This window comes from Trachymyrmex cornetzi, unplaced genomic scaffold, assembly GCF_001594075.2.
Source record: "Trachymyrmex cornetzi isolate Tcor2-1 unplaced genomic scaffold, Tcor1.1 scaffold129, whole genome shotgun sequence".
NCBI classification, from domain to species: domain Eukaryota; kingdom Metazoa; phylum Arthropoda; class Insecta; order Hymenoptera; family Formicidae; genus Trachymyrmex; species Trachymyrmex cornetzi.
The window spans coordinates 2131287-2159217 of NW_017295861.1; the positions used below are offsets into that span (position 1 = coordinate 2131287).

The 27931-nt window shown below is 39.5% G+C and overlaps 1 protein-coding gene across 7 annotated transcripts in view; it reads left to right on the top strand.

Annotated features, from left to right (window-relative positions):
• The first annotated feature begins 1121 nt into the window (after positions 1-1121).
• Lar (tyrosine-protein phosphatase Lar) overlaps positions 1122-27931 on the top strand; it is a 335402-nt gene continuing 308592 nt past the window's right edge. For 6 of the 7 annotated variants that reach the window (XM_018522261.1, XM_018522266.1, XM_018522267.1 and 3 more), the window contains exons 1-2: positions 1122-1298; positions 2499-2610. The gene's annotated coding sequence lies outside the window, so the exon portion shown is untranslated. The remainder of the gene's footprint in view (positions 1299-2498; positions 2611-27931) is intronic. The other variant, XM_018522262.1, reaches the window with a different exon arrangement.

Below are 27931 nucleotides of genomic sequence, written 5' to 3' on the forward strand. Positions count from 1 at the left end.
CGCGTAACGACTCTTAACGCGATGGTCTCCCTGCTTCCTGCCTCCTCTCCTCTCCTCTCCTCTCCTCTCCTCCCCCTCCTCCATCTTCTCGTCATACCCCCTGTTACGAACGCAAAGTTCCTAGCGTGAAACGCGTCCCTACCGTCCTGGATGCTCACAATTTGTTGCACGCGACACCCGACGCGTGTCGCGGAGTTAGACACGCGAGTCTTTTCCTAGTTGCTTTCCTCCTTTTCTCTCTCTCTCTCTCTCTCTCTTTCTCTATATGTCTCTTTCTCTTCATGTCGCTGGTGAATACTTTGCGAGAGTTTTAACTTTAAAGCGCGCAAATTCCACCCTTTGGAAAATCTCTTCGCGCTGAGAGAAAACTGACCAAACATTCCCAGGTCTCTCTGTTAATAATATCCTAATTCTCTCTCTCTTTCTCTCTTGTCTCTCTGTTGTTGGAAAATTGCTGCTCGACGCAAGAAAATGAAAAATACTCTCTAGCTTATATACATATATATTCCTAGTCAATTCGTTCCGCGAGATAATTAACGGAACGACGATGGAACTACAATCGAGGACGCAGCATGAATAGCCGTTTGTTTCAGCCAATACAATAACTGCACGCGTGCGGCGGTTTACTTTATTCTATTATTTTATATACACGTGCATTATGCTTAAAGCCAAAGGGGACGGCTATTACTACGAAAACTTTTATCACACAAAAATTTTTATTCCAGTCTGTTGAACTTTTCCGAGATAAAAGGGAGCGCGCGTATACTTGCGTAAAATAACCGCACCTAGCGATGCGAGGTGATCGTGGGTGGATTAAAGACATCCGTGGTGCCATCTTCGAGCGGCTTCACGAAACGCAACGCAACGTCGAGTTACCGACGTACCGACCGCTGTAATATTCTATAATTTTTCTAATTTAATCAGAAAGAAATATCCGACGATTTTCAAAACGCAATTGACGCGATATCGGTTAATTTATTAATCAAAATATCGCACTAAATTCCTCAATCTGGCGGGAATTTCGCTCCACGTTTCGCCCGTCGAGAGAAGTTTCCTCGATCCGCCGCCCAGATGGCAGCAGCGACCGCGGCGTTGCACAATATGGCCGCCCTGGTGTTGGCATCGCCATGGCAATTCTCTTGGCAGCTTCCTAACTGTCGCCTTTTTTATACATTTTACACGAGTTTTTCTAGTATCAGCGCCTAGGACGTAGATATAGTGTGTGCGTGCTTGTGCTATGATGTAACTGCGGCGCGCGGAGGCGTCCGTAAGACCGTCAATTGAACGCGTAGAGCGCGGTGAGTGTTTTTCCTCGGTATTCTCGTTACGCTGCCGAGCAGGCTGCGAACGTCTCGCACTGTCTGTCGTCTCGTCCCGGTCGTTTGTCGACGAGTTTCGTGCCTCGAGTCGCGGGGATCGATCCTACGGGGCGAGCACGTGATACCAAACGAGCGGCGGCTGTTCGCGGGTGCGAGATCGCGTGCTTCGTCCCGTGATCTGTCACTCGTTTCTATAACCTCCTCTCCATGTCTCCCGTACAATTTTTCTACTCTTCCCTCCTCCCATTTCGATTATACGCGGTCGACCTCCTCGCCGGCATGCATTTGCTCGTCTCGTCGATCCGAAAGAATTCCGCGAATTAACAGCGCGTGCCTCCGATATTCCGCCACGAGGCTGCGCCGGTAAACAATCGAGGGATTGTTTACCGATCCCTCGAAAGCCGATGACACTTGCGTGCGCAATCATTGACGCGTCGCGCGTTGCTTTCTTTTCAACGAGCAGACGACAGTTTCTCGATCTATACGTAAAAGTGTGTATTTACGTGTTAAAATTACAGATAGAAGTGTTAATTATTAAATTTACATTATATATAAAAATATTTTATGTAAATTAATCGTGAATATAAACAAACAAATAAAGGCGCGATATATGGAATTGCCACTGAAATTTGGTAGGCAAATTAAATCCGCATTTATATTTATTCAACTCGTAAGCAAGTTATACAAAATCAATACGGTAGAAAAGACTGGAATATATAAATTAATTCGATTTGTTATCGAGAATAATGAAATATGTATATATTTATATAAACTCTGTATTCGGACACTTCGCCGGCGCCGGCGAATAAACGAACGTCGCCATGGTAACCCGCCCGTCCACGAGTATTTCGCGTGTTGTGACAGCCGGTCGGAAGTGTGGAATAAGCGCGAGATCGAATATCGCATGATTGTTCCTTGGTTCGCATGTTTTTGTCCCCCTCATCCCCCCGACATTGTCATTATCGCGCCGGCAAACAGATTCTCTGCCGCGGCCGCGTTCTCGAAATTGTCTCGGATCGTCGTCACGGCGTAGCTCCGAATACATCGTCAATCACCGGTATTTTTAAGCGTATTAGATACACGTGGTTAACAGTAGGATGCGAAGCGTTCCTCGAGGCATGGAGGAACGTATTGATTTTTCCGCTGAAATTAACGTGTCTCCGCGATGTTTGCTTTCAGGGCGGACCTAGCCACGTTCCGAGTCTCTGAAAAGCGACACAGGTGCGTACCGACAGTGGCATCCCGCGGAGGGATGTACGAAGTTTCCGTGCAGTAGCGACCGACGTAGCACGTATGTTTGTTATCGTTACGTTGTTCATTTATCTTTCGCATATTATTTCGCTGGCCACACATATATCCAATGAAAAACGATCCTTGACATTTGTTCACTGTCTTCTTCATCTTATTTGATTACAAACTTTGATTATAGCATGTTGAAATTGAGCTATTTCTAGAATTGAGTTTTTGTCTTCTTAATAAGTAAACACTGTCTCGAAAATCTGTTCTTAAAGTTCTGTTTTTAACAAAGTAAGACTAATATATATGTATATATATATATATATATATATGCAGTTTATTATAATAATATTATAGTGGATACTTTAAGGCCTGATTTCACAATATATGGTTATTTAAAGGTAACCAAGAAATTCATGAATGAATTTCATTGATGAATCTGTTGATAACCTTTAATCTTTAGGTAATCATATGTTGTGAAAACGGGCCTAAGTCAATCTTCAAAATTTATATTATGATTGTTCATGAAATATTATAAAGTTGATAATTTTATTCACTTGCAGACACGCACATTCTTAAGTCTCTTTTATCATTAAAGATAATGTCATGGCAAGAATATAATTCATGTTTTTAATTAACTGCAGCTGATAAAAATACTAATAAAATGTTATCACTGTTATCAGTGTTTATATGTGAGGTCATTCCATAGCTATTGAATTTTCTTCTTTGTTCTACACACTCTTAATTTGCATATGTATTACTCTTATCGGTATTTATTTTGTTTTACCGTAAATGATTCGTTCATTTCTTCTGAGGCTTACGTAAACATTTATTTGGTTCCTGTTTACGTATTGTTTTTTTTTCACTATCATTTTTATTACAAACTTTTCATTACAATCAAAATATTAGCAGAAGATAAGTAAGTTTATTATATTTATAAATATAGAAACATTAAAATATATATGTTATACATATATAAATTTACAGAGATTACGTGTAGATTTTTTTATACTTGCATGTATTTGTATTGTTTTAACATAATGAATTATTTTATATTTATTTTTTGCTTGTAATTAATATGTTTAACTAAAGAAGAAATTCAGTATGTTATACTTTCATTATAAGATCACAGTAAGTATACTGTTGATGATAAATAATTTCTTTTCGCTAATTTTTCTAATAGCTTATTTTTATCAATAGTTTTTACCAATTTTATTCATACATTTATATTTATGTTTGATATAAAATTCATGCATTCTCGAGCAGTACGATTTATCTATTACGAGTATATCTATTACGAGGGGAAAATTTTTCCCCATCGCTTTATTATTTATCTTGAAATTTATGCAATAAAGCTGATCTGCAATATTTCCTAAATTTGATTTGGCGTAAATATATTGATTTATATTTACAAGAATGGACATATCGTTATATATAACCAAGAGAAATAATTTAACAAACATGCCAATGGAAATTTATCATTTTTCATTAACGGAAAATGCAAACAAAGATAATTAAACTGGAGCAACTTTTAAAAAAATGCTTCAATTTATTTTATCGATACATTTTTATTATGACGCTGGTAATTGTAAAAGTTATGTTATGCCACGATATGATATATATATATGTGTATGTAATAAAAGCATTACTATATGCATCATTTATGGAACAAACGAAAGTTTATAAATGTTAGTTTTAATATTACTTTTAAATTTATTAGATTTATTTGCTATTCACACAATTATTATATGTATACAGCAATTTATATCGACATTTACCGATGATTATTGTTTCCTCATTCATATTTCTCGATGCAACTAAAGGTGCGTTCAGGGAGCGCTACTAGTGCTATTTTGTATCTTTATCGTTTAATAGACGTAAAAATAGAATAACACAAATATCGCTAATAATGTCTCCCTGAACGCGAACCTTAAGTATTTAAAAATTCTGCTTTTTACTTTGTTTGCATTGTATTTATTCACCTGTTCGCATAGTCATAGTTTACTCTTGTAACTGATAAAAACTACATATAAAAACTAAAAAAAATACACGTTCTTGATAGTTTTTATTTATGTAAAATAACAAAAAAATAGTTTTATTTATGTAAAATAACAAAAAAATTTGTAACATAATATTACCGACACATATCGTAGCATAACATCTTTTTTGGTAACTTATAAAGGTAAGTCTTTGTACCGACAGCAGCAGTGTTCGTATCGACTGTTCTAAACAGTCTATATATTCTTACCCACGATTAGGTTTCTGCATTTATCGACCTGTCTGTTTTACCATTCTGTATGTCGATAATATAAATTTTCCCAGTTATCGACTGGTTTCCATTTGATGAAATGATGGCAAACAGTTTTCTACGTTGGAAGCAATCGCTGTCTGTTATTGTAGAAAATCGTGATATCCGCTTATTGATAAATTAATTAATTACTTTGCAATAATTTATAAAAATAATAATTAATCAAATGAGACATAAAATTTTAACTAGTATTATATCTTTACGAATTTAAAAAAAATGAAAAGAAATATGTTCAAACAAATATATATGTTATAAATATGTTTAAAGTGTATATATAAATTTAGTCGGAAATTAATAAGCACCATGTAATTATATCTATTTTATTATATATAATACTCTAAACTCTATCATTTTGCTAGCAGTAAAAAATTTGCAAAGATAAAATACATCACGAAAGAAGTTCACGAACTCACGGACGGAGAAACGTACTTTTAAACTAACTAATTACATTTTAAGCATACATAGGATTTTTGTAATAGGGGACGATTATTACTCGCAACGCGATTGAATTACAGTAGCCCGGCAATATATGAAAGAAAAAGAAAAAGAGCGAGTTCAGTAAAGAGAGGAATGACTCGTGGGTGGGTTTTTGTGTTTGCGCACAGGTGAACGTACTTCCAACTACGCGCGCGTGGTGTGTATGTGTGTGTGTGTGTTGTCGGGTATTATTTTTAATCACTCAATAGTTCACCCGAATGCCCGAGTATGAATCTCGAGGCAATACGATTATCCCGTAATTGGATTACGTTTGACTTCCACCTGTTTTTATGCAGATACGCTGCGTTCGCTTCTTTTCACATCGCCGGTAGCGCCGAGGTGCTAATATCGTTTTTCCCTCTGCTTTTTTAATGCAGCAATTCACGCGTGCTAACTTAAGCGGCTCGACTTATAACATTACAATCTAATGGTGAATTACGCGAGAAAAAATGGATTATAAATTACGATGTTGTTTTTAAATTATAATGCGTCGATCGATCTTTATATTTACAAATAATTTCTCCATTCTCTCCACAAGAAGGGGAGGAAGAAAAGAAAAGAGAAGGAAAGGAAGGAAAAGCGGATAAAAAAGAAACTTGAAATCTGTGACAAATGTGCAAATTAATCCTTGACTGTGAATTTATATTAACATCTTATCCTTTTAAATTGACCATGAATCATGAATTCCCCTGCCACGCGAGGGAGCATCTGGTCTCCGTGTTATATTGCGTCAAAGGGGCAAGAGATCTCACGAGGGTAGTAAACCATCAACGATAATCGATCATGCGACTCGGTAGCTCCATTCATGGCGTGTATAAAAGAGATAAGCATCATTGAACTTTCATCATCAATGCGCGTGACATATAGCCTTTTATGCCGAGATATCGCTTGCTTTTTTACGGTTAGCGAATTAAGTTAGTCCATTACCATTCTCTTTATCTTTCAATTGTTGTATCGATAATCAGGTAATCATTTCGTCAAGTTTGCGTTGAATCACCGTTTCTGCTGTATCTTCTTCTGAGACCTAATGATGTTCCTCGAATTCTTATACTCTACGCTGCTGTCACGAAATATCTGGAAAAAGAGAAATTTTCTGTAGCTTCTACCCCTTCTTTGGACGAAGATTCGAAGAAACTGTAATAAAGATATTGGGATGCGACAGTTTCCAACGCGTACGAGTTTTTCCAACTCGCGAGCGACATTAATGAAAAAGTGATTAATTTCAAGCGTAGGGTGGCGAACTCCCTCCATCGTTGAACTTCGACCGTGTCGCTGGGTGAACTGAACCGAGAGAGCGAGAGGAGTCGCGGCGGGCGGCAAGTAACTGACCGCAAAAGCGACGACGAGCTCTTTTATTTATTCCTGTTTTCTTTTACGCGGAGACCCCATTCGTTCATTAGACCCGACCATCCATGCAACACGCTCGCGCAGGCCGAAGTTGGTGCCGAGTTTTCTCTCGGACCGCATGGTACATCTCTCATCCTATCTTCTCGCCAACTCGAAATTCTCTGCCTCGGTCGTTCCTCTAAACTGTCTGTTGGTGGTTCGTAGTAATTTGAAAATGTGATCACATCTGGATTTTGTTGAACCGTTACCTCATTCTTAATAAAAGATTTATTTAGTTGGCGAAACGTTTTCTGATACAGTACGATAAACTAGAATATTTGCATTAATAAAAAAAAATAGAATAAGTAAACTTACGTTGAATACAAAGAAATTATATTTTCTACGATTATCTTTTTTGTTATCGCAAATGTGCGGATCTCTTTTTTTTTTTTTTAGAATATTATGCTTCACAGTCTCTAAGATTTTATCTATTTCATTATTTTAACATACTTTGTCTTTCCTTTCTTAAATATGACTAATTCTCCTCTGGAATGCATTTTCGTGGTGGTGGAATAGCGTTGTAGAATTCTCTGTTTCCACAGCCGGCGAGATTAGAAGCAACTGAGGCGGAAGCAAATCCGAGAACGCGTTTGATCTTAAACCGTCTCAACTATTTTTGATGCATGCCACTCGTCTCGCTCTCTCGTTAGAACGCAGCTCTTTCATTGATTAATACACCAGCAGGACGCCGGTACTTAAGCTTGAGGCTGTATGCATTTAATTACGTAATGTCAGACACACGGGTGTAGCTAAATAAACGCGCGCAACGCATGCGGAGATGCGTGAGGTAGGAGTTTGACGCAGAAATGGATGGTGGTAGTGGTGGTGTTTATGATGGTGGTAGTAATAGTAAGCAACTGCACCTGCGAATCTTTCAGCGCTGGGGTACTTTGGAAGCATGCGAAACCGTACGAGCTGAATGTCGGTGTAACCAGTCCGGCCCGGGGCTAATGTTGCAGCAGCAATGCCAACCTTTACCCTCTCATCCATTCGCAAGTCTCCCTCCACGATCTCATCTTCCCTCTCTCCCCCGTTCCGCCTATCGGTCGCTCTGTATACTATCCCGTGCGCCGCTTGGCAGCTGCCTCTTCCTGCTGCTCCCGTGCTAATTAATTAAAGGACACCCGAGAGACGGCACGGTCGTAGCTGTGCCGAGAAAAAACATGTGCCAAAGTTGGCCCGTTTTTCAAGCGCCATAATGCCGCTTCACGCCATCCGATTGTTTTAATATCGATCGAAACGTTTCGTACACGGCGGGAATAATCTTCGGTACGTTGTGTCCCCTGTTGTATTTTGCTACGTCCATAAGTCTGGCGAATTACGACTATAAATTGCAATTACAGCGGTCCGACGCGGTAAAAGCGTTTAACCCTTCTGTTAACCCAAGGGGGTAATAAAATTACCACCGAACGGGCTTTTCCCCGTATTTTAATGCTCAAATAATTTTCATTCTCGTCTTATACTCTCATTTAGCGATTGGAAGTGTTGTTTGTTCTGATGTAAACGACTACGCGTGAGAAGGGAAGAAAATGCCATTTTGGCAAAACCGACCGACACGCGGTTTCATTACTGTCACTTAAGACTTAAGCCCAGCTTAAACTCCGCTCCAAGCGATCGTGGGATTTGCTGTGTTAAAGCTAAGCCACCAAGAAGCGCCGTGACGGTAAGGATATAGCAAAACAGACCGCCATTCGCACAGCGTATCCACTTTAGAGTTTTCACAAAGTTGTTTATTTAACATTGTTTATACATAAATCCAATCATATAAAACTAGTAGATTACTTTGTTCTTTTAAATTCTACAATATATCAGCTAGTATGTTTTTTTTTTTTTTCATTCTTTTATAGTACTTTGTATAAATAACGATCATTAATTGCTTTGCGGATTTTTATTGTACTCTTGTAAAAAAATATTGGATATTATTTTTAACCTTTGATATTCTGTTCATAAATATACGATTTAAACAATTTTATTATTAACAACGAACACAATAGTTTTTGAAGACTTGGAGCTATATTCCCGCAGTTTTGTTTATTAATTTCTGGAGCAGAGGTTGAATCAACTGTGAATACTACATGAAGCGTATAGTTAATGAAAATTAGCCTCAGGAGAAGTAATTATTTAGGCTCTGCTAATGAGATGAATTCACTGTTTAGTCTATATTTATATATATATGCGTAGACCTTTATAACATGGAACATTTATATGAATGTACAGCATACATTATATTTAATATGAGATTATGCCGTACGAAAATAGAGACTATTCTATCATCCACGGATAATATTGAAATACTTGCGAATGTCGTACATATATTATATAATTTTTGAAAAAATCAGCAGTTATCCATATAAACTGAAAAATATATTTTTTTAATTTGTTAAAATTTGTTAAACGTAATGAGCACAAAGCTCCTCAAATTTTTACGCTCAAGCGAAGGAAGCGGTCTTAATTTTTACGATACGGTGCCTGCCAGTTGGATAATGCGCTAGTAAATAGAGTTAGAACGGTGGAAAGAATCTAGATAGCTACTTTGGCAAGTGGCGATGTTTCTATCTGTCTTACTGCCGATTTAACAGCCACTTTTTTTCATTTGCGCGTACTACGCTCGGTAGAGAAACCACACATTCGCTGGTGCTCCATTCTTTAAACAGGAAAGTTAACTTCAAACGCTAATTGAAATTTGTAGAGTATGCGAGTCTACTTGAACACGAAGCCAATGCCAGAGTTTTACTTTTAGCGTCGATATTTCACCGCTGTCTAGTTAGTAGTTTTTCGAGTGGAGCAGGTCAACAATTTTAATTCGAGCCAATCGAACGCGCGGAAAAAAAAACCGATGTGGCACAACTTATTATTATTCTTGATGCGGCGTTCCATTGCGAAATAAAAGTCTTGGCTTGGTTTTACTGAAGTTTCAACGTATCCGCGAACAAACAGTCGATTAGTTGAGATTGTAAATATTGACGAAACATTATAGTATCCCACCAATCCAATAGGTACCTGCCACGTAATGATCAGAGTGGATATGCTTTAACGCAGGAGTTTCTCGTGGATGTGCAATGCGAATGCGAGACACGCGTACTCTATCGTATTCCCCCGTGTGAAAGTACAATCTAATTTATGTCGTACTCTGCCCGCGCATGTTTCGTACGGACATATCCGATGCGTGATAAATGCACGAAAGTCATAGCTATCGTGATGTGCAGCATTCCGTCCATTTTTATTTCCGTTCCGTTAAAAATTAACTTGGACTTCTAAAGAAATATCTGAAGAAATTATGTACAAGAATGATTTTTTTCGTTGAAGTATTTAAAAAAGTATTTAAAAGAAGAAGTTGTTAAAAATTTAACTACAGATCTCTGAAAGTAATTTCGTTGGAACTAAAATAAGTAAGTGGAAATCTCAGGTATATGATCAATGCTACAAAAAGTTTTCATATTTTATAATAGCAAGTTTGAGCCAATTTGAGCGTCCTACATAATTATTTTTATGGTTCAATGAAATTACTTTCAGATTTAGATCTTTCTCTATCTAAATTTGTAGATACTTCAGTTAAATTTTTTCCATATATGGTAAAATAAAATGTAGGGTGAATAAAATGTCTATCGATATGTTTTACAATTCGTATACTGGCGAAAGATTTAAAGTACGAAAATCTAAAAATAATCTCAGTTTAACTTTTTGTTTATGGAAATTTTAATTATTATTGACTGTATAGGTTACCGAATAGAATTCTTATAATTGATTTTAATTTGTGTAAAAAGATGTTGCTTGCGAAGATAAAAAATTACATGGAAAGTAAACTTTTTTTTACGTATGTTCGCGAGGTATCTGGATTATCGATTTATCATCCTTTTTTATCCGTCGATACTCTTGGTCCATATTTTCTAGTTGTATATTACCTAAATCTAGATAATCATCGCTTTAAAATAGTTTAAAATGTTACCGAAATAAAAGAACGAGAGGAGAGACAAGCAAACGATGGTTTTACAATATCGTAATACTCGAGATTAATGTAATACATGATCCAATTCATTACACGTAAGTGCATCGTTTTACAAGAAATTCTGTTGAGCTATTTTATCGTTTTAGTTTCCATTATTACTAGAAATTCAAAACTGCTCTGAAGTGGTAGGAAATCCAACTCAAGAGAGGAAAAAATCTATTATAATAAAAAACCTAATTATGAGAAAAAACCTCCTTTGAAAAAATCTGACTTCATCAAGTAACAAAGCGGGATTATTCCTTTGAAATCTTGTAATGATGAAAGAGCCACTTTTCCGTAACAAACTGTTAAACGATTATGCTCATGAACTGAACGCTACTGGCGGATCGATAAATGTCACCGGCGATTTGTACGTACAAGCGACATACGATTCATAAATGTTGCAGTCGCATAGGGAACGCGCGAAGGGTTAATCCGAGGGTCCACTCACATAATGGTATTAATGTCGTGCCAGTGCTCATAGTAGAAACGGCCAGGTAGAACCATGTAATCATCGACACGCGAGAATTCGTCCTGTTATCGTTGACGATAAGGACTACAATCGCGACCAGTTTGACCAGATCGACAACTCGCTAGTTTCCATTCGCGAGCTAACAAAACAGGGCGCATGTTGCAGTTGAAATTATTTGAATCGTCGAACTACTCCGCTTTCCTCACGGGAAATTCCCGAAACCCAGTTACTTGCGTCGGTATGGAATTTGGTTTGGGACGGCCTTAATTCACTGCGTAAAATTGCCGGCTCTCGGCAGTAATGGAACGTAGAGAGGGATACTCGGACACGTAAAAGTAGGGTTGATTTTATTTCCACGGCAACCCCACGATCAATTGATTCGATTGTCCGAAAGTCCAGTTCTCGTAATGCTCTTTCCTAGGGTAGTATTCCCGATTGATCTCGACCATTATAGAATTAGGATACGGGGAATGATTGTATCACGATGAAAAATCACAATTGTCATGTTTGTCTTGTAGAAAAATCTCCGAAACAAATTTTTGACAATAAAGAAAATGCGTGATATAACTAAATAAATTTAACAAAGTATTTTTTTACAATTCCATACGTTATTTTATTTACAAATAAATTTGTAGAGCTGTGGATCGCGTCGGTTTAAATGGAATTTTATAATTTTCAATATATATTAATAAATATATAATCGGCTTTAATTCGAATTTAACAGTATACATTGTTTTTATCGGAACGCGATTAGTGGTTGCACGAACCTTTCTAAGCGCTGATTGTTACTGAAACACGTAATGCGCGCGTGTTTGTATTTATTTATATATCCATAGCGCTACATACGTATTCTAGATGGGTAAGCTTCTAGTCGCTGAATTTCAAGGCACGCTCTGAAACGTACCCAGCACACGTATGAAAGTGCAATAAAGAAAAGTGGCGTTCGTGCTCAGCCCGAATACGGCGAGCCGCGGCGCGGCGCGCACTCGTTCTCAAGGAATTTATTTTCGATCATGGTGGCCATTGCTGATTAGCGCGACAATGGCAGCTTTGTTCTACGATTAACGACGTTTTCTCCAATTCCACCCATTTCGTGTACCCTTCCCAGTTCCCGATAATCGTACACTCGAATCCGGATAAGATTTAAAGAGCCATTCTCGGGAACTTACGATGGCTCTTAACTATATGTAACGGTTTTCATTAAATTTTAAACCGTAGTACCTACGGGAGACGTGTGCGATACTTGTTGTTACAAGATTCAGCTATTTACGATTGCCGTTTCCAGCATAAAACGTAACGATGTATTGCGTTGTCTTAAAGCCTGGCGAAGAGCCGCCTTGCTTTTTTCTTTTTTTTTTTTTTATCGTCGCGAATAAGAGCGTCCACTTTCATCGATGCACTTGCTTTCGCGAAACGACGTATTACGCAATTGTGAGATTATCTACTCGTTTAAATCTCTTTAGAGGCGAGAGGAAAGAAAGAGCGAGATTGTAGCGAATATGATAGAATTTTCTTCAATGTTCTTTGAGACAAAGAATGGCACAAAGCTCACTTAGGGTGAGAGTGTAACCTCTCGTTTTCAGGGAGATATCTAGATAAAGCTAGTTTTTTACGTAATTAGATTCTCGAGCAGGTGCTCGAGATCGTTGATAGGCAATCGTTTATCTCCTTCTCGCGTAGAACAGAATAACTTAAAGACGAAGCTGACGACTACTTTTTGACCCTTTATCCGCACAATTACAGTCGCTCGATGCCTCAATACTTTCCGTGATATACTCTCTGAATAATGAAGGTGGCCGGGCGAGATTTTTCCTGAGAGAATGCTGGTTGCTTTTCTAGTTTCTTCGCCGGAAAACGTCGAAACGGAACGTGGAATTACATAGTGAAAACCGCCGACGATTCCGCAGGTATCTCGAAACAAGGAATGCGATTGTTCTCAACGTCATTCGCGGGCGCCAATATCTATCGTTATTGTGGCTCGCGCAGTATTTTACGGAGTAATGAAAATATTTCCTCTCTAGATGCGATTAACCGTTGCACATTTTTCTCACTATTTTAACTCAACAAATTGCTTCAACTAAATGCCGATAACTTTCGCGTAGCTGCGCACAGGCGAGGGGATGTCGGGCACGCTATTGCGCACATTAATCGTACGAGAACTTCGTTATTTAGATCGTTATTTATTGTTCTTTTTATTCTTTTCGAAGGTCGGGAGGGACGAGAAAATCGTTACGGTGTAAAGTTTCCATGGGACGAACCCCCGGCGCATTTATTTCGCGCTGCGATGATCGATGCGCTCAATATAAACGAGGTAATGACAAAGTATTTATCACGGGAAGCGAGTGAACCGTATCGCCTTCTCATGAACACCGCCGTGAGATGGTTTTGGTTGTATTTTGATAAGCCTGATGATAACCAAGCAGATTCGCGCACGTATATGTCGTATATGTAATTACGCTGCGGCCGGTTATGTGCCACGTACACGCGCAATATAAGCGTACGCGTGTCTACGCCGATATTGGTTTCACCTTAAACTGTACCTTCAAAGTGTTCGGAAATTTAATCAGGAAGATTGCCTTTGCGTAGACACGATAACGCGCCACCTCTGCGAGCCTCCTTTCTTGAATGGCAAAATGCTGGCACCAGATTCTCATAAAGTCTCATTTAGTTTGTTTTCGTGGTTAAATATAGATACTTCGCTTTAACGAGATCTAATTACGACGATTTGCAGTAATTACATTTAACATCTTTGAAAGAATTTTGATTGAACCAATAATTTTTGCATTGAAGAAATTCATTTATTTTATTTATTTTTTGTTATATTTATTAAATCAGACGGAATTAAATCAATGAGAGAGGTATTTTTTAGCTGTAATGGGAAATTATTTATTGCGAATTTTTAAGTGTCAATTTTAACAATTTTATCAATCTTCAAATTGTAATTCAAGCAAGTAATTGTATATTAAATTTTATGAAAGAATAAAGCGAATATTTTTGCACAGAACCATTGATCGTCTGGAGTCTGTATTAAAACTCTAGACTGTTTTAAATTGTTTAAAAGAATCATCAGTATTAAATAATCATTATTATAAAATAATTATACAATAATATTGATTCAGGGGTCGTTTAAAATATTGTTATTTTGAGGCTTATTTTTATTTCAAAGCAATTTTTACTTCAGTTTTTTATGACTACTTATAACTTAACCACGGATTGCTGATATTTCTGTTAAGAAAAAAAAATTTTTTAATGGAAAAGAATAATCCGTATAAATGGAAGATATTGCGGTCGATTTAAATCTTTCTATTTATTTTCTGTGGTGAAATTTATATAGAGTTCTGTGACTTGATAAATTTTATTATATTTTACTCCAATTTAATTTAATTTTTTATAAAAAAAATTTTTAATATCACAATTAATATCCAATAGTTTTTCTCACAATTATGTCAAAGGAAATTTTCACGGGGAGAGAAGCTCGACTGCAAATTCTTCGGAAAGTACACCCACGAGGTCTATCCGACGTTCTATCGCGCGGTTTCTCCCGAGATATTTCTCGCGGTCGATTCAGCGATAAAGCGCCTGTCGGAAGGAGAACGAAGCCGCGTCGAAGGCGGGTGTTGATTGGCCGCCAATCGCAAAGCGCAGCGGAAAACCTCGAAGCTCGCAGGTTGGTACGCGGTCGGAGGCTGATCGTGGATTAAAGGCTTTTCTTTCGAATTTCACGTCAGTCAGCTTCGCGCCCGGGATAATCCCGGGAGCTGTATTCGCGGCGCGTATATAAAATAAAGATCCGCCATGTCTGTCGGGCTGCGTTCCGCTTAATAACGCTTAATAAACGGCGACCGATCCGACATGACGCGCTTTCTCTCTTCAGTTTTCTCTCGCCCCTTTTCTTTGCGGAACTTTCTGTCTCTCATCTTCTATCTCTCTCTCCCCCCCCCTCCCCTCTCCCTCTCTCTCTCTCTCTCCGGAAGCCTTTATACGGCAATGAAACGGATTACACTCTTTTACGCGCGTTTGGCACGTGGGACAGGGGTTGAATGCAGAGACCGACAGACTTGCGTGAAAAACGAGAGAAAACAAGTTCTGCTACGGGAAACCGTTGGGAAAGAGCGTGGTTGCCGCACGGTTTGATGGAGACCTGGGAACGAATGTCGGATGGAGAATGCATATGGGAGTTACGTGTGTTACGTCTCTATTATATAAACACATTTGCATATTGTATTGTTTATTTTTAGTCAAGTCTGACTTGACACATTCGAGGGAGGAGGTAATTTTAACTTGCTTTCGCGAATGAACAGACTGGAAAAGAAATACTCTACACAATCGCGACAGGTCATGATTAATTAAGCTAATTGTAATTATATTTAAAAGTTCAATATTTAAAAATATATCGGGGTTGATTTGCACGTAACTGCCTTCCGTAAGTTTCAATTTTCAAAGTTTACGAGTTTTTTCTTGCCTGCGTGATTGAGAATAGCAACTTGAAGTCGTTTACCTAGGTGGAATTAATTACCAATTACTTGATAATTAATTAACGTAACGAAAAACCAGTTAATATCGAAAAAGTGTTTGGTTTTCCATGCATGATGGAAAAAGAATTCCGCATTCGCCATTTTACTGTATTTTACTATATTTCTATTTTTAACTGCTAAAATTATGATGACGTCGTTTTCGTTATAAATGGCAAATCGCCATTGCGAACATGCCGAATGGAACGTATTTGTTTCACGTTTTAATAAAAATTCGCGAAAAATTATGGTCCCGGATTTTATTCGAATAACGTAAATGTGGCATTTAATGCAAATATGGGATGAGAATCATCAATATTTAACGTTTAATATACGATACTATTTGGATCCGTAAATTTTTTGTTATGTCTAGTGCGAAGATTTAATATGTATGAATTTTCCCTGATAAATAACGACAACGAAAATAAACAACAAAGCTTCTCGATCGCACGCTTTCTCTTCATTTTCATCATGCTCGATTTTTTGTCCGCATATTTGTTCGCTACTCTAGTCGTTATGTCGATGGAAGTGCTATCGGGCGTAACCGTCTATCGATCAACACGAGAGCTTCACCCTCCTTCGACAAACTCAGACGCGACTTTTGACAACTTTAATCCCCCACCCTTTCGCGTCCTGGTGAAGTGCAAGCGAAATCCTTGGATCAAAACGGTGGAGTTACTCAGCCACCAGCCCCTTTCCTTTCCTCGAACATGTAGGTATTCCTCGCTAAACCAAACTACGCGATGGTCCGTGTTGAACTAAACCGCAACCCGTCGGCCAATTATACGGGACCCTAATAATTTAACCACGTGTCGTTGGCCTGCCTAGATTTGGCCATGATAACACTCTGTATGCGGGGTCGTTGTATGCAGCCAAACCGTCAACTACATGGGGGGGGGGGGGGATACCGTCATATTTTAGAGCTGTTAATCACACAACCCGGTATACCGTCGCATGAAACCAACGGACACGTAACATCGGTTTGACATCAAACATCACGCATACGAAGAAATATAATTGGACACTTTCTACGGTCGTCAGAGCTTTCGCCTGATGTCTATTTGATTTTCAATGTATAGATTCGTTGCGTTGAAAAATTGAGTTGTGTTGCAAAAATTTGAATAATACGACTATTGACAAAAGTAAATTTGAAATACTCATATTTAATGGCACTATTTTTCCGATATTGTAGTAGTAGGTATATTGTATACTATATATTCGTAAAACAATTTTTAATTTAAAAACGAGTCTGAAAAAAATTTGCTGTATGAATCGTATCTACATGGAACGGTTTTGCTGAAATATTAAAAAATTTAGGTAGATCTGAAAATAGTTTTGTTGGACCATCAAAATATTATGAGAACGCTCAAATTGGTTGTTAGAATGTCAAAACTTTTTGCAACATTGCTCGCGTCATATTTGAAATTCTTACGTAATTATTTTGATGATTCGAATCACATTTTTAGATTCGTATCTAACTAAATTTTTGGATACTTCAACAAAATCGTTCTTTCCGTGTGCGATATGATTTAAATGTATTAATTTTCGTTAAGTTTTATGAAAAGATGCACTCTCTGGGAGTACGACAATTTATTCACGACGTACTTGCATAGAGTGCCTCTATCGGCTTCGTCGAGGAGATTTACAAGTAAGCACCTAATATTTGTCTCTAAAGTTCGTCTTAACGCTCCCATACAATACTATTAGCTGTCTCATTCAGTTGTCCCCGTCCCGGGAGTCGCGATTATTGGATCAGTAAGTTTTATTGCTTCCTAAACAATTCTCGGGACGCTTAACGAACCAATAAACGTTATGGGTCTGATAACTGTCTAGTACAGTGCCTCGGCATTAGCGGCGTTACGCGCGTTAACGGGTAAAGCAAAGTTTCGTCGTACTTTGTAAAGCGCGTCGGGAAACTTTTTCTCCCTTGCGGCTTAACACCTCACGGATTTGTCGTCGTGCTCGTTGTTATTACAGCGCGCAGCCGATATGTGCCGTTATGGAGCGCTTTCCAACTAATGTTCAAGATACAGGAGAACTCTCCGCTACACCGAAACTTTCTAACTGCATTAACTCAACCGTACGTGAGTCCCATTCCTTCGCAGATCGTACTTGTAACCTCCTATTTCGTCCCGGATTGATTACGGTCCTAACGCAGCGATTGCATTAATGACGAACTTTAATGGCTCGCAGACCGAAAACGTAGCGGCGTGTTTGTCCTTTGATTTCATTTACGGTATACGAGAAACGCGCCGACGAGTTCTCTTTGCGCTTCCTTTCATCTCTACGAGCTCTTTGATTAATATATATTTCAAGTCAATCTTTCTCCTCGAATTTTGATTGGATGTCACTTTTATTCGTGACTTTTTAACATCTCGACTTTTAAATATTATTGCTACTAATTCTAAGATTAAAATCTTTTTAAGTAAAATCTATTTAATCCGCACTTAAATGAGAAATGAGATTCTTATCTTTATGACCTTTTAAATATAAGTCATAATTTATTTAATCTTTACATTTTTATACGCTTGCAATTTGAAAGCAGTTTTCACTTAGATATTTATGTTATAAAGAAATTTATTCCGAAATTTTTGTTCCCGTGTAAAGAAAGTCTTGGGAAACTTGGGACATCGTAGAGATCGATGCCATGACATTTTTAGAAGGTAATGTTGGTGAAGTGCTGCAAAACGATCTTCCAATAATTTTTCCTTCCAAAGTTACGTGGCTGGCTTAGATATTAAAAAGTACCCGCCTTTATCGTTGAACTCCTGTCTCCTCTTCGACTTCATCGATCATCGATTATGATGTGAGTATTCGTGATGGAACTTCATCTCGGGCCGTTTCCATCAGGGGAGTTTAAGAGGTCATGGCGGAGAATAGGATGGAGGACACACTTCCATTGTATTTGTCCTCTGTTCTCCCCTACCTGTCTTTAATCATCATTTTCTCACCTTTTTTGACTTGCCTTTATCGAAGAGCATTTCTACTTCCATTCTTGACTCGGTTGTCATTTATTTCGTTTTAACTCGCGCACGCTATATGCCGCGGTTTTCCACGGGATTCCTGCCACAGGAGCACAGACAAAAAATATCTGGTAATTTTTTTTTACGGCCAACGATGAATTTTTTGACGCTTCAATTTCCTTTCTCTTGTTTTGTTTGTTTTTTTTTTCGTGTTCCTTTTTTTTGCACAATTTGACTGAGCGTGTCGCGTGACGCAAGGTCATGATGGAACTATTCGATCGATTTGTATTGAAAAATCTACCGATACTTAATTGACACGATCTGTGTATAAATGCCAATAGTTTTGAAAACACGTGCGCGCTGCATGGATGTACGTGGAATGTTGGTTCGACGTGGCAGTCAGTGGTGCGAGTAAATACTTACATTCCTTTCGCCTCGCAGTCTATAGGATAACAATACACTGGGGAACTGTTTTACGGCATTGTAAGTAGACTCGCGCGGCATCCTGTAACTATACATTTCCATACTCTGACCGCCCGCCCGTCCTCCTTTCCCACAAATACACCTAGCTCCGGTACCGTAGGGTCCTCGTGCGGCTTTATATTTTGCTCTCTTCACGCGTGACGTCATCACCAAAATACGTGAGCGGCGTTAGAAATTGTGGGGCAACACGTAGAGAACCGCGGAGACGAACGTGGCATCAACGAATGCGGCGGAAACTACCCTTAGCTCATGAAGAGATCTCATTTCGAATGTAACAGCCTGATCTCCTTCCTCAAAGTATAGTCGCTATTCTTGCGCATAGGTTTGGATCGTAGAGAAAAATGAATATTTATTTATTCCTCCCCCCAATCTCTCTCTCTCTCTTTCTTTCTCTTTCAAACAATATAAAACCCGCAAATCGTAAAATCAATAACAAACAAACGGCAAATATCAGTCACGCGTGGTAATTAATGTACAAAAATGAATTAATATAGGGTAAACTCAGGTATGATGGCCATAGTTTTTTAAAATACAAAAAATACATACATTTATTCTTGTTACGTTTTAACAATATTTGGGATATTACTTTCACTGAAGCTTAAAGTAACAAATATTATCGAAATTAAAGAGAAAATACTTAATAGAACTTTAATTTTATCAAAATATTACAAAGTATGCATTGGTCATCTTATCTGATTTTTAGGGAAAAAAGATGGCCATGATACTAAGAAAGATAACCATAGTATTTATAAATAAATAGTGAAAATAAAAGTATTAATTATAAGTCACATTGCAGTTTACGTACCTTTATTGTGTATGTAATGTTGATTATGGCAGCTTAACTGTAATTTATTAGACATTATAACAGTTTTTAGCAGACACGTACAAAACTTGGCAGATAGTCGAAAGAAAAAATGTTAGATAATATTTATAATATTGTTATTTTGAACAGTGTACTCATATGAACTACTGTAAATATTGATTATCTTTAAGAATGGCTATAAAAATGCACTATTTATCAATTATTGGAGAAATTATGGCCATCTTTTCCGTATGGCCATAATACCCTAGTTTACCCTATATTAGAACAAAATTATAAATGTAATTATACATTTTGTCTTTTTCTTCTTGATAAGCCCTACTGTCTCTGTCTCTCTTCCTTTCTCTCTCTAATTTTCTTTCTGTGTCTTTTTCTATATGCTGTTTTATCGCGAATATTGACGTTCATCTTTGCTGATCGGATGTATGCACCTCGTTGTTTGAGAGCAAAAAAGGTTTCAAAGAACGAAGAAAAGTCGCAAAAAGAATGAATTTCGAAACGCTAATGTGAAAGAACCCGTGGGCTCTATAATTGGGGGAAGAGCTCGATGGAATTTCGAGAAAGAAGAGGAAGGAAGCCAGTATCGAGTTCAGCTCGTACATGTCCCATCTAGAATTCAACGCAATTCGATGGGAAAGAAAAAAAAAGAATACGGAGAGCGGGAGGAAAAAGGAAAACCGTAATAGGAGGAAGCGACGGAAGCGAAGCCCGAGGGAAACGGATGGGTTTTAATATCGCGAGCTCGACGGTGCCCGACGGCGATAGTTATAACGATGGCGCACGCGGACTTGCTAAGCCTTACAGATTGTGGGTTCGAGACTCGACCGAGTAAATCATGGCGTCACACGGTGTGCCATCAGTTTGCGCTTTAGGATGTGCCAGAGCCCAGCTGCCAAGCTACCCTAGCGGATCATCCCCGTGGGATTAGCGATACTTCAATAAACTCTCCCGTACCTTCTCGACCCGAACGAGCCGCGCCGTGCGCGCGAGTTCGATATCCGTTCTCTCTATCGCGCTTAGAGCTGTCTCTCTCTCTCTCTTTTTCTCCCTTCCTTCCATCTGTTTGATGCTGAAGTGAAGGTAGCACAAGTTCGTGAACGCGAGCGCGCGAACTGCATTTAAGCGCAATAGGATTTGGCGGGGGTTAAACGATTACCCAGCGGTAACCGTTTAAACAGCGGCTCGGCCAAACCAGCCGGTAGCTACTCCGCTATTCTTTGAGCTCGAGTTTCATATATCCGACGGTGATGGTGAAGGTGGTGATGATGATGCTGTTATACCATAGAAAATCTACAGAAAAGATGATTTTTCCGCGATTTGTACAAGATGGTACGTTCGCTATTAGCGCCATTTCCGCTGTTAATTAAAACTCTACTGGATAAGAGATCTGACCTAGTTACCGATATGCGCGTAACATTGGGACTCCCCGAGTCTGTCATTACTTATGTATGGGAAGAAGCAGAGGGGAAAAGAAAAATGGAGCGCGAGTCTCGAGCGGTAAAGGTCGTGAGTCTTGCAAATGAAACTAATATTCGCGCTGACAGGGTCGATAAAAGGTGAGCGAGGGACGCGAGGAGGAGCCAAGAGGAAAACGGGAGAGAAAGGGAGTGAGAGGGAGAAAGAGAGAGAGTGCCGCTTCTTCGGGCTCGACGCTGAAACTCACGAAGGAGTTTAGGTTTTTATACAATAGATTTAACCTGATCCCCGTGCTCGACCGTTCCGGCGAGGATGTGAGCGGAGAAAGAATATCTATTTCAGAGAGATATTCCCCCGACCCTTCGGGGTTACCCACTTGCCCGCTATCATCCCTGTACTCTTTCTTACACGCTGTCTCCTCTCCGCCTTGCAACTCCTCGTCCTTTTTCCGCCTCTCGTGGCTATTGTTCGTGCGCATAACCGCGAAGGAAGTATTTCTCGATACCGTCGGCGACACGATAGGGACCTACGGTTATTTCAATCACCATAAAAATAGTTCGTTCTATTTTTATAGTCGCATCCACGCCATGATATTCCGAGAATTTTTCTTCTTTCCTTTTCCTTTTTTTTTTTAATGCAGGAATCATCCCCCCCCCCCTTCCCCCGTGCACGTCGACTCGATGTCGCGTGACTCGCAGCTCCGAAATGCCGGAATCACGGTCTCGAATCTGAACAGGCATCTTCCGACTTGTCGCACGCGCGCTAGTTTGCAAGATACATTCGTCTTAGGAGCTTAATTAAAATTTATATTTTCACAAGGCGGGTTTATTAAACAGCCGAGACGTAGCGGGTCCGTTCTTCTCTCTTTCTTCTCGATGTTCCGCACCGTCGCACCCTTTCCTGCGTCGTTCGTGCCTCCACTCATCCACCATCCCGTTCTCCGCCATTCCTCGGCGGAGGAATATGTTTTCCGTTTTCGCTGCCTCACAAAGTCTAGGTAGGATTTAACATGACTGACGGGCTGGGATCAACCAAATCAGCGTGCACGTATGTAGGTATACCGCGGATTAAATCCTCTGCAAAGTTAACCCGGTATATGGAAGAACGAGCAGCCGTTTTGTCCGTACCGGCGAATAATAACGAGTAGGTATACTTACGACCCTCGTGTTTTTGGTTATTAGTAGCCTTCCGGTGTAATTATTCCATTCTGGAAATTCAGTAAAGAATGTAACCGCCGCCGGCTCTTGACGCCAAGGCTCTTGGGGCAGCACTGAGAAATTCCCAAATTTACCGAACTGCGTATAAAATTAGCACCCGCGATATATAGTCGGGAATACCAGAGATACCTAGTTAAAGCCACGTAGATATTTGTCTTGCAGACGGTGCAACCGGTGCAGTTTACATAGGTGTATAACATTAGCCGGTTTACAGGTATAAACACACATACATCCGCATCGCTTGGTTGAATCGCCACGTATAGCCAACGCTAACCTCGCGTGACGAATATCATAAATGATAATCGAGATAGTGCCATAATGCGTATTGTGGAAAATGTCCTAAGATTTCACGGGGCTGCATGTGTTCCGTGCGTGCATGCTCTCGCGCACATATTTCCGCATATGCAAACGAATCAATAGCAATCAGTATTTGCATTCTGGAGAGGGTGATTCCACTCTCGCGGAATGCAAATGACGCAGTAAAAGCATCCTAACGGAACAGAAATTAGTACGTAAACTCGATCTTCCTTTGAAGCATAAAAATACCGATGAAGAGTTTTGCGATATCTATAAAAAAATTTATGTAAATTATGAACAACGATTGAATAGTTTAACGAAACGCGTACTATTCTGCCTAATATATTATACGTTCTCTCTTATATAGGAAAACGAAGTGCTTTCATGCATCTTAATCATTCCCTTTAATTCAATAGATGGTTTCTCCAAAGACTTCTCCTTAATGAATTCGTCAGTTCACGCAGATACGGTATCTGTCCGCGAGACCTCGTCGCCCACCGTCCTCTCTGTATATTCACGGGCACTTGACGTTGCATTGTACGGTTGGTAAACACAAGGTAGTTATCAACACTGAGAGCTAAGTCTCGTTAACCGTTCCTAACAGGCGAATGCGAAGCATCCTGCCATTGGATTTGATGCTTCGCTCGGGAGACTACCTACGTGCTGTCACGTCTGGAGACATTTGCTAACCCGCACGATGCACCGTCAGATAACATGAACAAGAGGGGTTTGCGCCACATAGCACCATCGTGGGGCGGAAGGACGTAGGGCGAGAGCGACGCGACCGAATGTTCTCGGAACACTCACTTGTCTGTGTGTACGTACCGATCTTCCATGCGCCTGTATCTATGTGTGTGTACATCCGGTTAGTCTCTCATAGCGCGCGGCGTTACCGTGTTATTTACGTATGACACGTCTCATTATCGGGCGTTGCGCGCTGCGGCTTCGGAAAATTTCAACGTGCTCATGTACATGAGAGAAGCGATCGTGTTCTCGGATAGGGAAAGAGAATTTTCCTACCTTGAAGGGAGACATTCGTTCACGGTGGAAGTAGGCTTCTCCTACGTCAGCACGTTCCTACCGTTTATCCTGAAACTCAATGGATTCTCGCGTTCGTCGTAAAATATGATTAAATGTAAACACGTGCCGCCAGTTAGATATATAAACACCTCGCGCATACAGCTGGCAGAATACCGCAGTATACCAATGAAGACGACGACGACGACGACGACGATGGCAGTGACGATGGGGATGTGTAAGATGCACCAACACTCGACTACATATTCAACTGTATATTTTGCCAGTGACAAGACCGTACTACGACGTAGTAATCAGGCACGCAACTGCACGCAACTTTCGTGCTCGTTCCACAGGATCGCGACAACAAATTTTATAGTTTCTCGTAACGAACGACGCAATTCTTTTTTTCTTGCACTCCACCCGCGTTATCGCACTCTTTCCTACCCCGACGCTTCGACGTTTCTCCCGAACGCAGCACCGTGTAATTTATGGACGGATCGCCAAATCGATAGCCTGATAGAATCAACGTGGCATGGACGTTCGCTTTTCCGCGCGAGTGCGCGCATGCCGTGCGGAGTTTCTTCGGACAATGGGATCTCTCCTATTTCTCGAACATGCACCGCAGAGTTTTCGAAAACAAAGTCGTTTCGCCATCCGGAGTTTTGTATTTTGTATCGAAGATCGTCTTCCATTTGTCTGCATTCTATCCCCTGTATTTTAACTTCTTTTCCGCGAGAAATGCTTTTTCTCATCATTTTGTCGTAATTTTGTCGGTAAAATTGAACCTGCAATTTGGGTTGACTAGACTTCCGTGGTATTGAATTATTTCCGCCGCGGTTCACAATCTATTATCTTTTGCAGAATTTCTTTTGTGCTATCGGGCAGATTTCTGCCCTGATTTCTTCAGAATACTTATTTTATATGATCACAATGATATCTATTTGCGACTAATTTCCAAAAGCACGATTTTTTCCCTTTGATTTGCCATCTATTTTTTTATAATTCGACAGAGGAAACGAACACTAGAAAAAGAGTCTAGGTGCATTAATAAAAATTCTAATAGAAAAATGGACAATTCAGAATTTTATAGTTAAATCTTTTATAATTCTTGAGATAAAATCAAATGTTCAATTGATTGACTGTAATTTGAATCGATATAATTAGAATCTATTGATTCGTTTCTCTTTAAACAGAATTTTTTCAATTCATAACTAGTTAAATGAACTCTCACTATTTTGAAGTATCTCGTGAACTTTTGCCCTATATTGATATAATAATTTGTCCGATCCTTGATTGAACAAATTTCTACACAAGAAAAGTATAATATATACTGATAGTTGCAATTATTGCATTCCATTTGGTTTTATGTTTATTGTTTATTTACAATTTATCGACAATACTCAGATTTATTATTGTACTCTATATATATATATGTATATACATATATATATAATAAATTAATAATCATATGCCGTTCATCAGTGATGCATTATTATATCTGCGCTCAGAAATTCCTCATTATTAGTTTTGACAGCGCAGCTCTGGCATTCTACGAATACCGTAATCAGATTGATTATTTATTATGTTGTTATTACCTAACGCTTTGAACCGTTTATTGGGTAATATCAGCCGATATTGGAGGCGATACGAAATACATGGCTAGGAAAGTCTGCAAGTTCCAACGTAACGCTCGATCGTTGTATAGACGACACCGTGGATACATTGTAAGCCGCAACAGTTTATTAGGCACCCCGCTGTGACCTTTATTAGCCTCCTCTATCTCCTTCATAAATGGAGTCACCGGCGTGTATGTACGTTCACGTACATGGACGGCATACGTCGAAAATGTGACACGCACTCACGCGGATCTTCGCACGTTTATTCCATACGGCGGAGGTTCAGAGTCCGTGACGAGAATCGCCATGGGTTCGTTATTAACGTCACGTATGCAGCTCGGGAGGGGAGATCACCCTTTGTTTCATACTGCGAAAGTTATATATCATAAATTTCGTCAAATCCATACTGAACGGTTAATTAAACGTTTTATTATCGGCACAGCGCGGCGCAGCGGTGAACCACCGCGCGACGCCCAATAATTATAAGCGGTATTTCTTGCAAACGCGTTCACGTTCCCACGTTCGCGCGTGATTCGTTAATAACGAGATGAACTCGAATATTCCGTGAACGTACGCGAAGTCAATTTCGACCCGTTCCCCAAAAATCTCACGTCGCTGTATCTCTTTTCGCTAAGATCAATTTTTCGCTTTCCTCGATAAACGTCTTTTGAAACGATTTTTTCTGTCTAACGCATGATACATTTTCCATTTCAATAAATACTTATACATGTATCGTCTGTGTTCCCCCTAAACAATCGTCTTACCAACCAGATTATCTCCATTTTTACGGGTTTTTGGGGATTAAATGAGAAGTAGCGCTTCCACTTTGCTCGACAATCGCGTCCACTTGCTGAAACGTCTTTAGCTCGCTGACGAACTCTTCTTTGAAGAGCGTTACAACGCGGTAGTACGAATTAGATTTCCTACAGATGGAACACGGAGAGGGAAGGTAAGATTCTCTCTACTATGTTCTCGGAAACCGAGCTGTGGGTGCGCGAGGATTGGTAAAAGGTGAGTTCATCACTAAGTCATGATGCTTTTATCCGGCGATCTTCGTTACCCCTAGCGTTTCGCGAACGGTTGTCTCTCTTCTTCTTTCACTCCTCTCTCCTGTAACCCGACGACTCCTGCAGTACCTCCAATCTCGCATCTTCTCTAACCTTCACGGTCTACTTCGTCCTGGAAGACAGTAGGCAGCGGGGAAAGGCTGCCTTCTCCACGCTGTCGCATTGTCGAGTCCTTCGAGACCGCTTCTTCCTTTTCGTTTCTGTCTCCTCGAGGTTTCCACCATGACCGGCGCATCCACGTATACGTATGTACACTCTATGTATTTATATTCGTTCTCACGAGTAGAAAGAGAAGAAACGACCGAGACGAGATGAAAGGGGGTCATGGATCGGGAAAGGGCCAGAGAGGATTTTACGAACGAGGTCACTACAGGTCGCCGCAGTGACCTCCTGGAATACCCGCGGTCGATAAGATCGAATATTAAACTAGCCTCAAAATATTCACCTTACGGTCTAACGTATGGAATCTCTGGGATTTTAATTATCACATTACACGGCGGTGTACTTTTAATAATTAGATTCATCAATTTATGCCACTCTCTCTGATAATTACGAGGGTTATATCATTCTGAACATACATGCAAGCCTTATAATTTCTAATTAATGTCTGGCTGTTTGATACATGAAATTTTCAATCAAATAATTAAAAGATATTATTTAACAAGTGATGCGTTTAAGATGCTTTTATAAATTCATTAAAAGAAACCCATTGCAGGATTCGTAAAATGGGGGCGTAACATGCGTTAAATATTTATAAATTTCTATGTGAAAGAATATAAAATTATTTTGTTAAATTAAGTTGTTATATCGAATTATTTTATTAAAACATCACGTTCTCTGAATATGTTTCTCATCTCAGCTGAATGCAACAATTTTCTGGCATGCTTCGCTATACTGGAACATCAAATTAACTCGTTGTTTACTCCCCCTCCTGCCATTTTCCTTACCTCTATGCATTGGGCGAAACGATAAACTTTTTACAGGGCGGATTCTCTGGGTGGAAGCGACTCCTGGGAACGCGAGGCAAGAAAGGATCGGAGCAACGAGGCGAGAAGCTGTATTTAAAAAATTTAAGCGGCCCGTCTGCCAGTCCAGATATATTTCCTTCGCGAGTAGAAATCTCGACATCGCCCAGTCAGTAATTTCTCGTAGAGATCTCAGCCAGAGTTTCTGTCTCTCGTTCTCTCGTAGTCCGAGCGAATAAAACAGCCGGCGGATGTCGCGATCTTTTTATACTAACATTGTTGGTCCTTTTTGCGCCGCAGTGTGCAAATTTGGATAACTTCATTTCTTGGCCGAGATATTATGCATTTTATTAATATACATTTTCGTATCGAT